Genomic DNA, 16,362 nt, shown 5'->3' on the forward strand with positions numbered 1-16,362 from the left:
TTATAATGCTTTTTTTATGACGAGTAAAGTTTAAATTAAAGAAAAGTGTAAAAGTGTATATATATATATATATATATATATATATATATATATATATATATATATATATATATATATAAATTTTTTATAATTTTTCCTGTTCATAACCGCGTGAAAATCTTTGTCATCGGTTGTCCTGTCTCTGACAATCTTAAAATAAGTTAAAATAAGAAGGAAGCGCTTAAATTGTCCATTGCAATTTTGAAAAATGTTGAATTAAGTAGAAAACTTAATGACCATTAAAATTATTAATTAACAAAACAAAGAAAGCTAAATATGACTTTCAAACGGAAATAAAAGCTAATCATTAAAGTAAGATATGCAATTAATAGTTATAAAAGCAAATTAACAAAGGATAACTAACAAAAAAATATGCTAACAATTAATAATTAGCAAAAAAAACTAGTTAACAAGAAAGCCCAAAAAAATAACAATGTGGAAAACAAGCTAACAATTAATAACTAGCAAAAAAATAAATAACTGTTACTAACTAATAAAAAATTAGTCGAAAGAAATAATTATCTCTTAATAAACGTGCATTTGTAGTACATATTATTTTATTTCACATTCATAATTATTATCACAAACTATTTAACACAGTATATTATAGGTAAGTAAACAACTTTTAAACTAATTTTTTTCATTGTATGCCGTCAAATTTCGAAATCGTTAAAAGTGTGCCGCCACAAAAAAAAAGATTGAGAATCACTGCCCTACATTAATGTTATTTTAAAGTCAAGTGTCACAGCTCAGTATACGTTTAACCCGTACTCCGAACGCTGATGTTCCGCCTAATCTATCATCAGCAGTTATTAAAATATCGAATAAATATAATAATATCAATGAATAAATATTCATATCAAATGGAATATAGCAAATATTTCAGATATTCACCAAAGCAATTATGTGATTGTTAACATTCCCCGGTGCAAATCGACATTCGCTTGATTTCGGCCATTTACGGTAACATATACAAAAAGTTCATCATGATCGTAGTTGGTCAGACAGCCCCATGTGAGCCAATGCCTTCCTCTGAAGATTTCTCCATGAAATTAGATAAAATTAGTTTGCGAATCTCACACATTTAAGAACACAGATATCTCGAAATGTCTATACTTAACGAAATCTATAATCCGTTTTCCGTACTGGTTGTGTGATATGAATAATAATACCGCAGGTGGTGCTGATCTCATAACAGCCACTTTACTGTACTTAGAGACCACATTTATGGCTTTTGATGAAACCATTCAAAAATTAAGAAGGTGGATATTGTTCAAAAATATTTTATATTTTAACACTAATTTTATGCAGTATAGTTAAGAAAAAGGCAACAAAGAAAGATTAAATGATATAATCATGATATTATCATTTTCATTATGTATGCTACAATTTATGGTAAATTTTCAAGGTTCAATGAAACTTAAAATGCCTTTCTTGCAAGCACCTCACAAACCACTGGTTTATGCTCCTAATATTTAACTTATTTCTTGAATTTTAATTTTTAGATTTTTTTTCCTTCTTTTTTTTCTTTTTCTATTTTTATCTTTTTATATTACTATTCTAAAAACTTATTCTATGCATTTGCAAATATGTTTAATGCATTTGAAATCTAATTTTCAATACTTGTTGCTTATTCCTAGTCCTCACAATTTTAAAAACTAATAATTATTGCCATGGAAATAATTAGATGAGAATTATGTTATCAGATTTCGTTAATTACATATTCAAATGGTGCCACCCCATCCCTAAAAGCAAAAACAAACAAAATAAATTGTAAACGAAATTAATTAAATTTGTAGTAAAATATAATTGGTATCTCACCTAAAAAAGTAAATACTGATCTATTGTGAATAATGCATATCATATTGTTAAAATTATCTATATTTTCTAATATAGTTTTTTTTTCAAATAAAAACTTTAAAGTACAGTGTACTCTCTATAACTCGAATTTTGATATCTCAAAAACCTTGTTATGTCAAAAAAAAATATTTTTCTCCTTCGGCATTATATATCCACCCTACGTTAATTTGAATACCTGTGCCGAAGGGCTTCTTCTGAAATCCTTGTTATTCCGAATATTTTTCGAAATAAAAAATGAAATTTTTTTTTTTGGGGGGGGGGAAAGCACAGTGCTAGTTTATTGTAAACCAACTGTTTTCCATTTAATAATGCATAATTATTTTGGTCTTACTTATAAAAAATAAACATATAATTGTTGTATTTAAACTTATGGCCAGCTGTCATTTCATACATATTCAAAGTAAGTAGCGTTTTTAGAAAGTGCTTACTTCTGATTTACATTTTTAAAGAGTGCTTAGTTTTCTATCTTTCAAAAAGATATTTTTTTTAAATTATCAATTGTAGTTCTAAATTACAAAAGAATGCATGATTTTTTACAATTTTCTCTGCAATATTTATCAGAAACAAGTTTTTTTATCATGATTATGCAAAGACTTTGAAAATGTTTTTGAATTTTATTGATTTTATGTTTATAAATTACGAACTTTAACCGATAGAAAAGACTGCACGGATCCTAATTATGATTTTTATTTTTTGGAAAGTGATTAAAAATATTTTTGGAGTGGTTAAAAAGTACTTAAAAGGTGCTTATTTTTTACTGAAAAATCTGGCTACGCACCCACATATTTAATAGTAGTTATTCTCATATTTCATGACTTTACTTTTTAGAGTAATATATTAGAATACATTTTTATGCTTTTTAGAACACATTTAGTTCTGAACTTTCTAGCTCAAAAAGTCGCTATCTCGAAATTTATTTAGCTTACCTTTATTTTTTAAATAGCCGGTCCTGTGGCCAAGCGGTCAGCTTTTCTGATTGTGAAGCCAATGGTTGCTGTTTCGAATCCTGCTCAGGGCATTTCTCGCTCTCTCTTTTTGTTCTTTGATGTGTGTCAACGGGGTAATTTTAAATGATCAACACTTCCGGCATCTTTAGAGGTGAAAAACGAAAGTTCAGAACCTGCCGTAAAAAAAAATCATTTTTGAGATATCGAGAGTAAACTGTATCATATTAATAGTATAAACTTGCATTCAAATTAAAGTATTTTGGAAGAAATACAACTGACTTCAAACGTAACTGTTTACCTAATTAAAAAAATCGTTTATAATTTCATAACGAGTTTTATACAACGTATTTTTAATAAAATCTTATAATTCAACCAGGCAGCTGTTTTTGATAATAATGTAAACAAGGTATTCAGCTATTTAAAAGCATATAAACAAAAAGCACGTAAGTTCGACGTTTTGGTGCTATTCATAAAAATAATGGATGTGCTGTTTTTAATGAATACAAATATAAAAATTGTTTACCATGTCTAAACTTGTTGAGATGACCACGTAAAGAAGGAGATGGATCTTCCAAACAAAACAGTTAAAATAGTTTTAATAGTTTAGGAAACTATAGAGTCAACTTAGAGTCATATCATATTCGGGATATCGTTTCCTGTACGTAAATACATTACTTTTAGTATAAGGAGAAGGGAAAAAAACTTGGATGAAAAGTTGTTTTTTAAACTTCTTGATGTAGCCGTTTTTTTATAAATAATCTTAGGAGCTGTTTTTTTACGCATGGCCGCTTCTAGCTGTAATCATAGTGCATCGTTTGGCAAACAGGGATTTCTTTAATGAAAATAAGAAGAAAAAGCATTGCAAAAGAAGAAAAAAACTTTAAGTAGCGCTTGTGCAGATTTACAGCATTTTGTGAGAAAGATTATAGTTTCTTTTTTCTGTAAATTTTTATAAACATTTTTTTTCCTTTCTTTTTAAATATTGAAGAAATACCTTTCATTCTTTCTACAATATTTTCTATATATAATTCTCAACTTTACAAGCATTTAAATTTTATTGATTTTTCTTTTTAGTAATCATTCTAATTCATTCAATCTTTATTGATTTTTCTTTTTAATATTCATTCTAACAAATTCAATCTTTATTTTTTATATTTTTAATTATCATTCTAACAGATTCAATCTTTATTTTTGAAACAATCTTCAAATTGCATATCAAAGATGGCGATTATAAAACTACCTCCAAATGATAGTAACAGAAATGTGATGTTTGTTAAAAGTCAACTCTTTAAAATCAACAACAATAAAGGCATTGTTAAAAGTGTTCGATAATTTTATGATCCAAATATATTATTCCTATTGGTACATTTCCTTTGTTAAATGATTACATAATTTTGCATAGCACTTTTTGTTTTGAATTTAAAAACAATACATTTTCTTAAGGAATAACCATCCATAAATAGTTTGAAACAAATATTTTTTTTTTCCAAAGGCAAGCTGCATGTGTTCCGTAAAAACCAAGCTTAATATAGATTTTAGAATCCTTTATAAAAGATATATAAAAAAAAAGTGTTCAATTAATGTGACGTCACAAAATATTAAGCTACGCGAAAGCAAAAACTCAATCCATATTCAGAAATCACGACTGATGATGGTGGGATTTCAAACAATGAAGCCTGTTTAATTGCCTGCGAAAAAAGAGAGGAGTTAACATTTGAATAATAAAAAACTAAGTTTAAACACACTGTTAGAATTTTCATTTTAAAATTATGGTAAAGTACCCGGCAACAGTCTGTCCATCCAATTCCCCGTAAAGTTTATTTTAAAGAATATTTTTTACCTACACAATTTTTTAACCATTTACAACTAGGATGGTAAAAAAACCGTAAAAACGAAATTTTACTAAAAGTACAGAACACTAAACATGGCAATACAAACTATGTAGTGCAGGACACAATAAACTCTTCCGTGTTTACGGGAATAAAGGAAATAATGTGGGGTCAACCCTGGGACTCGAACCCATGTTCTGTCGATCAAGAGATAAACAAATTATCCCATCAGCTATAATATGTACTCAGTTGAAAGGAACTAAGTGGCTTTATTAGGTCGGCTTAGTTGGGGCGATAAAATTCTGGTTGATTAACCGTTTTAGGTGAAAGCAGTTAGTAAACGATTTTTCTCACAGTTTGAAAAGCGTTTTATTTATGCTTATTTCACTGTTTTGTTTAAATACAGTTAAATAACAGTTAAATAAATTGTTATTTAACCTTTTTTTGAGAGAAATTTCCAACAGTGCACGCAATAAAACTAGTTTCGATGTTTCAATTCCGACCTTAGATACTATGGTTTACCAGAATTCGGTAACATTTTTGTTTCTTCTCAGCTTAAATAATAATTTATGGCCATGATAAAAAATTTTATAAAAATTTTGAAAATATTTGTGATTTTTTAGTACATCCTACATATTTCTTCTTCGGGAGAAATATTATAATTAAAAGCAATTACTTATAAACAAAAAAAAATTCGTTAGAAATGCAATCGGAACCAGCAATCGTGATCCATCAGTGGACATAGCAGTAAATCCAATCTTAACTATGATTCGCTATAACAAAAATCATAGTAAAAATGTTTCGCAGCATATTGCAGTAATACATAAGTTGTCAAGTATTGATTCTTATACTAGACAATTCGCTTTAAATTAGTGGAATCTATAGATTCCCTCTAAAACGAAATTTCCTAACTTCGAATTGCTTCTTGTAACGAAATTTTTAGCGGAACGTTAAATAACATTAAAAATATTCTCCCTATAACGAAGTGATTGTTTCCCTACGACAATTTTTTTGCGTTTATCTTTTCCAGCTTCGTATGTTTTGAAATTTTAGATCCGTGATTCTCACCCCCTGTGCCGCCGCCAAATTTCAGAAATGAGATAGTAAAAATTATAATTTTTTTTTTATTACGAGTGAAGTTTAAATTAAAGAATAGTGCATATATACACCGAAGAACCATTACATTATGACCACCCTGCTAATAACATGTAGGACCACCTTTAGCCCTCAAAACTGCTAGCACCCGCCGTGGCATTGATTCCACAAGGTGCTGATAGGTAGTATCTGGTACAAAGCGCTCACCAACTGGTCCTGCATAGGGGTAGCGTGGCAGCACGAATTTGGTTTTCCAAGTAGGATCACAAATTTGGGGGCCAAGTTATGACTTGAAAGTCACTGGAATGTTCCTCGAACCAATCCATGACGATTCGACCCTTATGACATGGTGCATTATCCTGTAGGAAAACCCCATCCCCCGCAGAAAAAACTGTTTCCATGAATGGGTGAACTATGTTCAAGTAGCTTACAGATGTCAGGGATGGGTTGTTCTATGAGGATTATGTGCCCCATGAAGACATTGTTCCTCGGCGAGAAACCACAAAAACCTGGGCGAGCCCATTGTTATTGATGGAGGGTGGTCATAATGTAATGGCCCTTCGGTGTATATGTTACGGTAAATGTGATTACATATAATAACTGGTAATTATGCATAATCACCACTAAAATTGGTATATAGGATACATATCAAACTAACCGGTTTGTTTGAATAGTTACCAACTCGTATTGGTTAATGTGATAGAAATCCCTAACAATGTGATAAACAAGGAAGACTTTCACAGTTGTGTACCAGAAATCAATTCAAAATTTGTGAACAAAAATTCATTTTGCTTCACGATGTTCCATTTGCGAAACGATGTTCCATTTCGAGAATGCGTTAGAACGACATCTCTTTCTAGAGGTCAGGGATATCAGTGATGTGTTTGTAAGGGACAATGCATGTCTGTCTGATAAGTGCAAACGTAAAAAATTCTAGCAAACTTTGTAATTCTAAATGTCATAACAGTCTAATATGCTTAAATAAATAAACATAAAAAAATTTAGTAATTTGTAGAAATAACGTTATTTGAAAAAGAAAAATTTCTGGAATATGAGCTCAGCTTGTCTTTTAAGTGTAAGTGCAGTTTTTTTTTTTTTTATGTGCAGCTGTTTTACACAAGTTAATATAATTTGTATTTTTTTCATTTCTCAACACCTGTCAGTCCCTTACTCAAATTTCATTCAGGCTAAATAAATATATGTGACTTAAAATTACCATTTACTGACTTTTTAATTGTAAAATATAAAATATTGTAACTCATAGTCTCTTACGAAAAAATATCTTTCTGAATAGTAACTACTCAAAATAAAAAACTGCCCTCTATTCTACTTGCCCAATTAGTCATGATATTTATCACATTTAACATTACTAGTTGGGAATTATGTAAAAAAACCGGTTAATTTGATACATTTTAAAAAATTTATCCTATTTCCCAATTTTAGTAGTGATTATGCATGATTAATAGTTATTACTTATAATCACCAGCTCATTACTTTTACTGTAACATACACCAAAGAGCCATTAGATTATGACCACCCTCCATCTCTAAAAATAGGCTCACCCAGGTTTTCATGGTTTCTCGCCCAGGAACAATGTTTTCATGGGGCACATTAGGACCCATAATCCTCATAGAGCAATCCCTGACGTCTGTAAGCTACCTGAACATAGGTCACCCATTCATGGCAGCAATTTTTCCTGCTGGGGATGGTGTTTACCAACAGGATAATGCACCATGTCATAAGGGTCGAATCATCATGGATTGGTTCGAGGAACATTCCAGTGACTTTCAAGTCATATCTTGGCCTCCAAATTCACCTGACCTTAACCCAATAGAGCATTTGTGGTCCTACTTGGAAAACCAAATTTGTGCTGCCACACTACCCCCTCGCAATGTGAGGGAATTGCAGGACCAGTGGTGAGCGCTTGGTACCAGATACCTCAACTACCTATCAGCACCTTGTGGAATCAATGCCACGACGGCGGGTGCCAATGCCAGTTTTGAGGGCTAAAGGTTGTCCTACATGTTATTAGCAAGGTGGTCATAATGTAATGGCTCTTCGATGTATATATACTTTTTATAATTTTTCCACGCTTTAACGGCGAGAACATCTTTGCGTTAGTGCTGTCTCCGACAATCTTAAGATGTTAAAATAAGTAGGAAATTTAATGGCTAATAATATTGTTATTTAGCAACAAAAGAAAGCAAGCTAAATATTAACTTTCAAAAGGAGATAAACTGTAACCATTAAAATTAGCTACGCAATTAATAGTTATAAAACAAATTAATGAAGGATAACTAACAAAAAACAAACTAAAAATTATTAATTCGCAAAAAAAACTAGTTAGCAAGAAAGCCCAAAACAATAACAATTCATGTAAAAAAAACTAACAATTAATAAATATAACAAAACAAACTAACAATTAATAACTAGCAAAAAAAATAACTGTTACTAACTAATAAAAAATAAGTCGAAAAAGCTAATTAGTCACTTAATAAACGAGTTTTTGTAGTACATATTATTTAATTTCACACTCAAAATAACTATCACAAGCTATTTAACACAGTGTATTATAGGTAAATAAACAACTTATAATCTGATTTTTTTCATTGTGTGCCGTCAAATTTCGAAATCGTTAAAAGTATGCAGCGACAAAAAAAAGTAGAGAATCACTTTTTATATGTTTATCTCTTTTTTTTCTTCGTCATTTTTGAAAATTGTATTTTTGCTTTTGAATATAGTCATACATTTTAGAATTTATCATTTCGCCTAAAAACCCTGTTACATTTATTTAAATACCTGCAAAAAGGAAATTTGTGTCCACTACAGACGAACTATCAATTTCTTAGCCATGCACTGAAATCGTATGAAATAACACAAAGGACAGTAGGACCTAAAAACGTTCACTGTAACCACGGTCGTTATAGCGGGGTTAGACTGCATTACCCAATAAAACATTTAAATGTTCGAAACAATTTTAAAGATACGCTCACAAGTCCATCACTGCCACCTTTGTGAAGAAATTCAAATTTCCAATACACCACGAGGAATTTTTTTCTGAAAAAAGGAATTTGAAAGAAATAGAAAAAAATAGTTAATTGCCATACACAACACGTGTTCGTGTTCTAATTGGTTAGCGTTGTAATGCAATATGTTAAAAATAAATACAAATGGGAAGTATATAAAAAACCCATTACATGCTTAAATATGAAAGCAATCTGCATATAAACTCGTGCAAAACATGGAATTATCAAAACACTGCAGCGAGTCTAATAATTCGGCCTAATTATATTACTATAGGGGAGAGTAGGGTCAATTGTAACAGAGTACGATTGTAACAGAGCAAAAATTTCGAGTGTCGGGTTCTAGATTTGGTTCCTAGGTGGCGCACAAGGTGTATTTAATGAATCTACATGTACACCCCTGCTGGCAACCATTTTTATGTACTTTTGAAAGAGTTACATCACAAAAGATATTTTCACGCAGATATTTCAAAAGATATTTCAACAGCTGAAAATAAATAATCTTATGTTTACAAACCATTACTTAACTCTTTAAGAACCACCAATAGTTGCCTATATCATTTATACTATGTTGCATGTGCATTATTTTATTTGTCACCTTTCACAGCATAAATTAAAATTTTTAACCCCTTAAAGTTAAAAGTGTAACCCTTTAGGTCTCTGCTCCTTATTATTTTGACTCCTAAAATATCACTACTATTTTGATCAATAAAAAAATATATCACAACTATGATAATATGTATAATTAACTATGTTTTAGTTGAATTTATGAACTGTTACAATTGACCCCGTAAGTGGGGACAGTTGTAACAAGCGCATGACTGTCAAAAATTGTTAATCACTAATATAATAACATTTAAAATAAGGTATTTTTTTTCTAGTAGAGGATAGTCTACTTTACTTGTCTGTCAATTAATACTAATAATATATTGGATTTTTTGTTAGTTAAAAATAGTTAAGTAAAAAATGTTACAATTGACCCCACTCTCCCCTACTATTATAATGCTTGATATAATAAATATTCTATATTTATATAATATGTAGTCTAATTTATGCAATCGTCACATTTATATTATATAACGTCTAATTTAGCCAATTCCTACACGAGCGTAAGCAAAGTTCAAACCGGTTTCAGTAGCATAAAAGCTATAAAGTTGTATAGTAACACCTCATAATTAACAGTTTCTTATAGTGCGACTAATAATTTGGGCAGGAACTCTCTCGTTCTATTATTAAATTTACGACACTGGATTACATTTTTATTTAATAAAAACTTATATGCGAAACTGTTATTAGAAAATTGTTGAAAAAATATTCACAAAAATATAACATAATATAATAAGTGGTGTAAGAGAGAGGCTTCGAATTCTATTCAAAAACGTCACTGTTTTCTAGAATAAAGCTAATTGCGTCAGTATTTTATCCACAAATCGTCGTCCTGATGTAATTGACATTGGACCCCTCGATAGAAAATGCATAGCAGCTCTATTAGAAAGTAATATACCCTCAAATAATATTCTTATTGAAATTTCGAGTATTTTATCGACGAGTATATACGTCGTAGCAAAGGGGATTTAATCCTATATGTTAGTGTGAATGACAGAAATAGGTAGTTGTTGGCGTTGACTTCCGGTGAATATTGACAATCACACAGTCGCTTTGGTAAATGTCCGAAATGTTTTATTTTATAACCATCGTTGAACAACCGACTAAATTTTGAGATTTACGACAACAAATGTTCAACTCCGTAGCCTCGTAATTTTAAACCAATCCAGAAGACAAGGAAATTCCTGAACCAGTACCCCCGGAGGTATGATTAGTTATGGGAACATGGAGGACTTTGTAACTCTACAGATTTGGCGTGCATCAGTCACCATTTACTACTCTGAGCGGGGATCGAACCCACGTCCTCTTGGACATGGGACCACTGCCCTACTAACCAGGCTATCCCAGCCTCATGTCGGACATATATACTAGTTCTAGTTAAATACCACTGCCCGGTATGCCCTACATCATTGTATTTTAAGGTTCATTGCCTCCGCCCTATGTACGTTAACCCAGTATGTCCTACATCATTGCATTTTAAGGTTCATTGCCTCCGCCCTATGTACGTTAACCCAGTATGTCCTACATCATTGTATTTTAAGGTTTATTGCCTCCGCCCTATGTACGTTAACCCAGTATGTCCTACATCATTGTATTTTAAGGTTCATTGCCTCCGCCCTATGTACGCTAACCCAGTATGTCCTACATCATTGTATTTTAAGGTCAAGTGTCACTGCCCAGTATGTATTTAACCCATACTCCGAACTCTGATGTTCTTCCTAATCTATCCTCAGCAGTTATTAAAATATCGAATAAATATAATAATATGAACCAATAAATTAATACCAAATCGGATATAACAAATATTTCGGACATTCAACAAAGCGACTATGTGATTGCTGACATTCACCGATGAAAATCGACATTCTCTTGATTTCAATCATTCACGGTAACGTATGCGCTTCAAACGCTCTCCATTAGTCTAACGCACTTGGTAGTCCAATCAGCTATAACAAGAAAATTGAAATCGCTTTTTTTTATGCTGGTTTTTCTAAAACCTTTTTACAGCAATAAAATGCAATTGTGTTTGCAGCAGAAGATTTCCTTATTCAATAAGATACCAATTCGTTTTCTAGTGTTTTGCGGTTTTGGAAACATATTTATAAAACAGAATAGATGAATGAATTTTTAATAACGACTAGCCAGGTCAATTTTCCAAACAAACTTTACGACTGTCCTGAAGTTAAACACAAACAATGCATTGCGTCCATTTATAGAAGAGACTCCATAAAATCATCAAAGAAATTATGTTTTTGACACATTTAATTTTTAAAGTAACTCCATATCAGATAAATTCAATTGGAGGGGAAAAATTCACATTTTAGATTATTTTCCGCCTCATATAATCGCGCATTTTTGTAAAATAAGAAGATTTTATCACATTAAAATAGAACAAATATTTCTTACGAAAGATTCTAAGAAAGGATTATAACATTGCTTATTGCTAAATTAAATATTCAATTACACTTTATGACATATGATGATTTTTCTTTAGTTTTTTAATTGAATGACATTTTGATTTAATAGAAGTCTTTAATCAATCTTCTCTTTATTGTTTTCTATTTTTTCAACTCAGTTTTTCTGTTGCAAATCCATTTTTTTCCACGTTTCTTTTTGGAATGAAAAAAGCCGTTCAATATCTTTTTTAATGAGTCTTCCTTTGCTCCTACTCGCCTATCTAAGTTTAAAATATCATTGTTGCACAATTGTGTAAAATACTAAGTATTCACTTAATGAAATAAGCGAAAGATTGAATTGAACAGTACAATTTTTTAAGCAATGTTCCGGACAACAAAATAAAATCAAAAAGATTTGACTTATAAAAACTTAATTCTATTAACTACATCGAAGAGCCATTACATTACGACCATCCTGCTAATAACATGTAGGGCCAACTTTAGCCCACAAAACTGCTAGCACCCGCCATGGCATTGATTCCACAAAGTGCTGATAGGTAATCTGAGGTATCTGGTACAAAGCGCTCACCCACTGGTCCTGCAATTCCCTCACATTGCGAGGGGGTAGCGTGGCAGCACGAATTTGGTTTTCCAAGTAGGACCACAAATGCTCTATTAGATTAAGGTCAGGTGAATTTGGGGGCTAAGACATGACTTGAAAGTCACTGGAATGTTCCTCGACCTTTATGACATGGTGCTTAATCCTGTTGGTAAACACCATCTCCCGCAGGAAAAACCGTTGCCAAGAATGGGTGAACCTGGTCTGCAACTATGTTCAAGTAGCTTACAGACGTCAGGGATTGTTCTATGAGGATTATGGGTCCTAATGTGCCCCATGAAAACATTGTTCCTGGGCGAGAAACCGTGAAAACCTGGGCGAGCCCATTGTCATAGATGGAGGGTGGTCATAATGTAATGGCTCTTATGTATACATAGGTTTTGTTAGACAAATTGCACACAGTATTCATTTCTCTTAAAATGACGGAACGTATCTAATGTTCTGTTAGGCAGTCTCAGTCTAATTAATCTCAAATTTTTATATTCAGTTTTTTATTCAGTTCCTACTATTAGTTCACAATCTCCCTATTATCTTATTCAAATTTTCAATCGTTCATAAAATACTTTTTAATCATCCAATCAAGTTCAAATACATTTTTTTTTATCTTACAGTGCGCTAAACTACACGTGATGTTAACTACACGTGACTACCACTACACGTGATGTTAATACAGTTTTTTCAAACATTAATTCATTGATTAAATTTAATTTATTAATTTTTAGTTTTATGTGGGAGAAATTTTTTTTATTATTTAATAAAAATTAATTGAAATAAAACATTTCTTTGTTGAACTAATTAGGAATTGAACTTTTTAAAAAAAAGTATATTACTTGTTTATTAATTGATTGATTTACTCGCCTTCAATAGTTACTTTCGTAAAAAGAGAATTGAATGCATTTTTGGATTTAAATATCAGAAACATGTTAGAAAAGAATGCAATGAAAAATAAATTTATAGTCAGTATTCAATCAGTACAGTTGTTACAGATTCTTTTTTTAAAAAAAAACATTCATCTAAGTTTATGATATTTAATAATGCTGCACATTTATGGTTATTTTAGTTACAAATTATGTTTAATATTGTGTCAAAATTCTCTGCTTTAATTCCTTTCATTAAACTTTCTTCAATAAAAAAATTGAATATTCGTCTGCGATTTATGAAAAGTATGGTTTCCGAAAATGGCCGTGCAAAACCTTGTAAACTATTGCAATACCTAAAGAATTATTCTTAAAGTCTTTAACTACTGCCGAAACTTTTAACGAATGAGGTTTGAAATTCTAAATGACACTTTTGAACGGCAACATACCACAAAAGGAGATTAATTGATATGATACTGTAAGTATGTCATATAAATTGAATTCTCATGTTGATTGATAAGATAATTTTTGAAAATTTGTAGATTTTGATTTTACCGTAAATGTAATTGGAATTTGATACTCTATTACTGTTTATTTTAATGATACATGCACATTTTGAAAGCTTTTATATCATTTTTATTGTCTTCTATATCTCTTTTATATCATTATAATAGAATATGAATAGAAAAAAGAGTTTTTACGTTATTATTTTTTAATTGATATAAATTGTATTCTTATAATTCATTGACAAATTCAGGAAATTAAAAGCTGTGTTTTCTTTTTAGAATAACAACTCTTGAAGTTTATATGTTTCTTAAGACGACGCCTAGAAGAAACTTTTCTTTATCCTTATTCTATTTCAAAATAATTAAAAGTATAAACAAAGTGAATTCACACAAGTCTAGAGTAAGCCATGAAGTCTCATTACCGCGAAATGCTCGATTTCGCGTGCAGGTGGTCGGGCTACCACCAACCCCTCTGCAAAGGATCAAAATTGCGATGGCATGTCTTCGGATCATCCTCAGGGATGTTTCCCAGACCGTCGCCAATAGCCCATTGTCCAGCTCTAGCACGACGTAAATAAAGTATCTACCTATCTACCAGTATTTGAAATTCTATGACTTACTCTAGATTTGCCTGAACTCGCTTTTTCTAAACTATTCATTTTAAATTCGTTATGGAAATGAAAGAGAAATTCTGACGAAAAGTTTCTCCCATGGCATGGCGTCCTCTTAAGGAGGTATAAGCCTTTTTCGAACTTTTTTGTCCTTAATCGATAGTAAAATAAGATCTTGGGTGAAACTAATATAAATAAAGATATTAGTATTTTTAGGAATGTCAAGGGCAGATAAGCTAGTACTGGGAATTATAGAAACTGAAGGAAAAAAATTTCAAACAATTAAAAATGTATCTTAGAAAATTGGATATTTTTAAAAAGATTTTTTAAGCTATGAAGAGAATATCTAAAAATCAGATTTTTCTTCGACTGTTTCAAATTCTGGTTGAAACAAATAAAATGATGAAAATTATGCCTTGAGAATTCTTATAGTTTTGAGAATTCATGGCATCAATTTTTTTTTAAGAAACTAAATTTTTATTCTCTAAACTACCTCTTTGTATTATGCTGCTGTATATTGAAGTAGAGAAAGACATTATTATGATAATTCTGAAAACCTTTCTGTAACCTTTTCAAAATGAATTTTGACATTCTTTCTTTTTTTCTGCCCTTTTGAACACAAAATAAAAAATTCCAAATCAATTGTGAGTAAAAAGTACTAGGGAGTCAGTTCCTTTTACTGCTAGATCCATTTCTATCCTAAAAGTTTTGCTATACAAAAAAAAAATCGGATGTAGGGTAAACTAACCAGTGAAGGAACACTTAATCTTCGCTTGCCTTTTATAAAATCATATTAATTTCAAAATTCGTAATTTTAGTCAAATGACAGTGTTAACATACTTGTTACTAATTGCAAATTACATAAAAAAATTGTAGAGAACTTACATAATATTGTTTCAAAGTTTTGGAGGTTCAAACAACAAGTAGTAAGAAGACCAAGTGAAGGAACAGCTCTTACCAGTGAATGAACAACACCCAGTAAAGGAACACTTAATTTTGGTTACTCTTTATGAATTTATAAGCCATACAAATATTTAAAAATAAGCCTATTCTTGAAATTATAACATATAAATACTTGGAAAATGTTAACTTTTTTTTGTAATCATGAATTGAAAATTAAAGTGTCAACATATTAACACACACTGTTCATTCACTGGGAAATCTATGCCCAGTAAAGGAACAAGCCTGTTCCCTCACTGGTTAAAAGTTGTTTTTCGTATTTTTAACATAACATATTTTTAACATACATTTGATGCGGAACATCACTAAAGGTACAAGAAAGTTTATCTTTTATTTTCATTAGCATAGAAAGAAAACCTGTAAATGAACATTTGTTCCTTCACAGGTTTTTCATCATTTGGTGATCCAGTGAATAAACACCCCCTTATCTCAGTACTTGATTATCCTATGGTGCTTTAAAAAAAACTCGTTTTCACAGTGAGAAAAATAAGACTATTACATGCAATTAATTCCACTTCAAACATATAAATACAAACACTCACCTTATAATTTTTTTCAAAGAAACAAGGTGTTGCAGAGATAATAACAAATTCAAAAATTTTTCCAGAGAAGTCTATTTGACCAGGTAATACAAAACATTGCCAGATGACTTCCTATTGTTTGGCAGTAAGCTGTTGTTACCAATCAATCTAAAGAAAAACTATCAAATTCTTATTTTTAATCAATATATATGAAATGTTCCTTCACTGGGTAGTGTTCCTTCACTGGTTGGTTTACCCTACCATATTTTTTGCAATAATGTTTACAGTAAAAACACTGTAATTAAATAAATATAGCTGTAAAAAAACAAGTATGAACTTTTAGGGTAAAAATGGGTTTTACACTTAGAGTTCTTTTTACAATAATTTGTTCAGGAATTTTTTACTGTGAAAAGCAGATTGATTGTAAAACATTTTCCTTATAAAGGGCTATATTTTGTTTTTTATTTCTGCAGCGACTGTAGACACAATGTAG

This window comes from Parasteatoda tepidariorum, chromosome 8 (assembly GCF_982258835.1).
Source record: "Parasteatoda tepidariorum strain Cologne lab strain chromosome 8, Ptep-v5.0, whole genome shotgun sequence".
Lineage (NCBI taxonomy): Eukaryota > Metazoa > Arthropoda > Arachnida > Araneae > Theridiidae > Parasteatoda > Parasteatoda tepidariorum.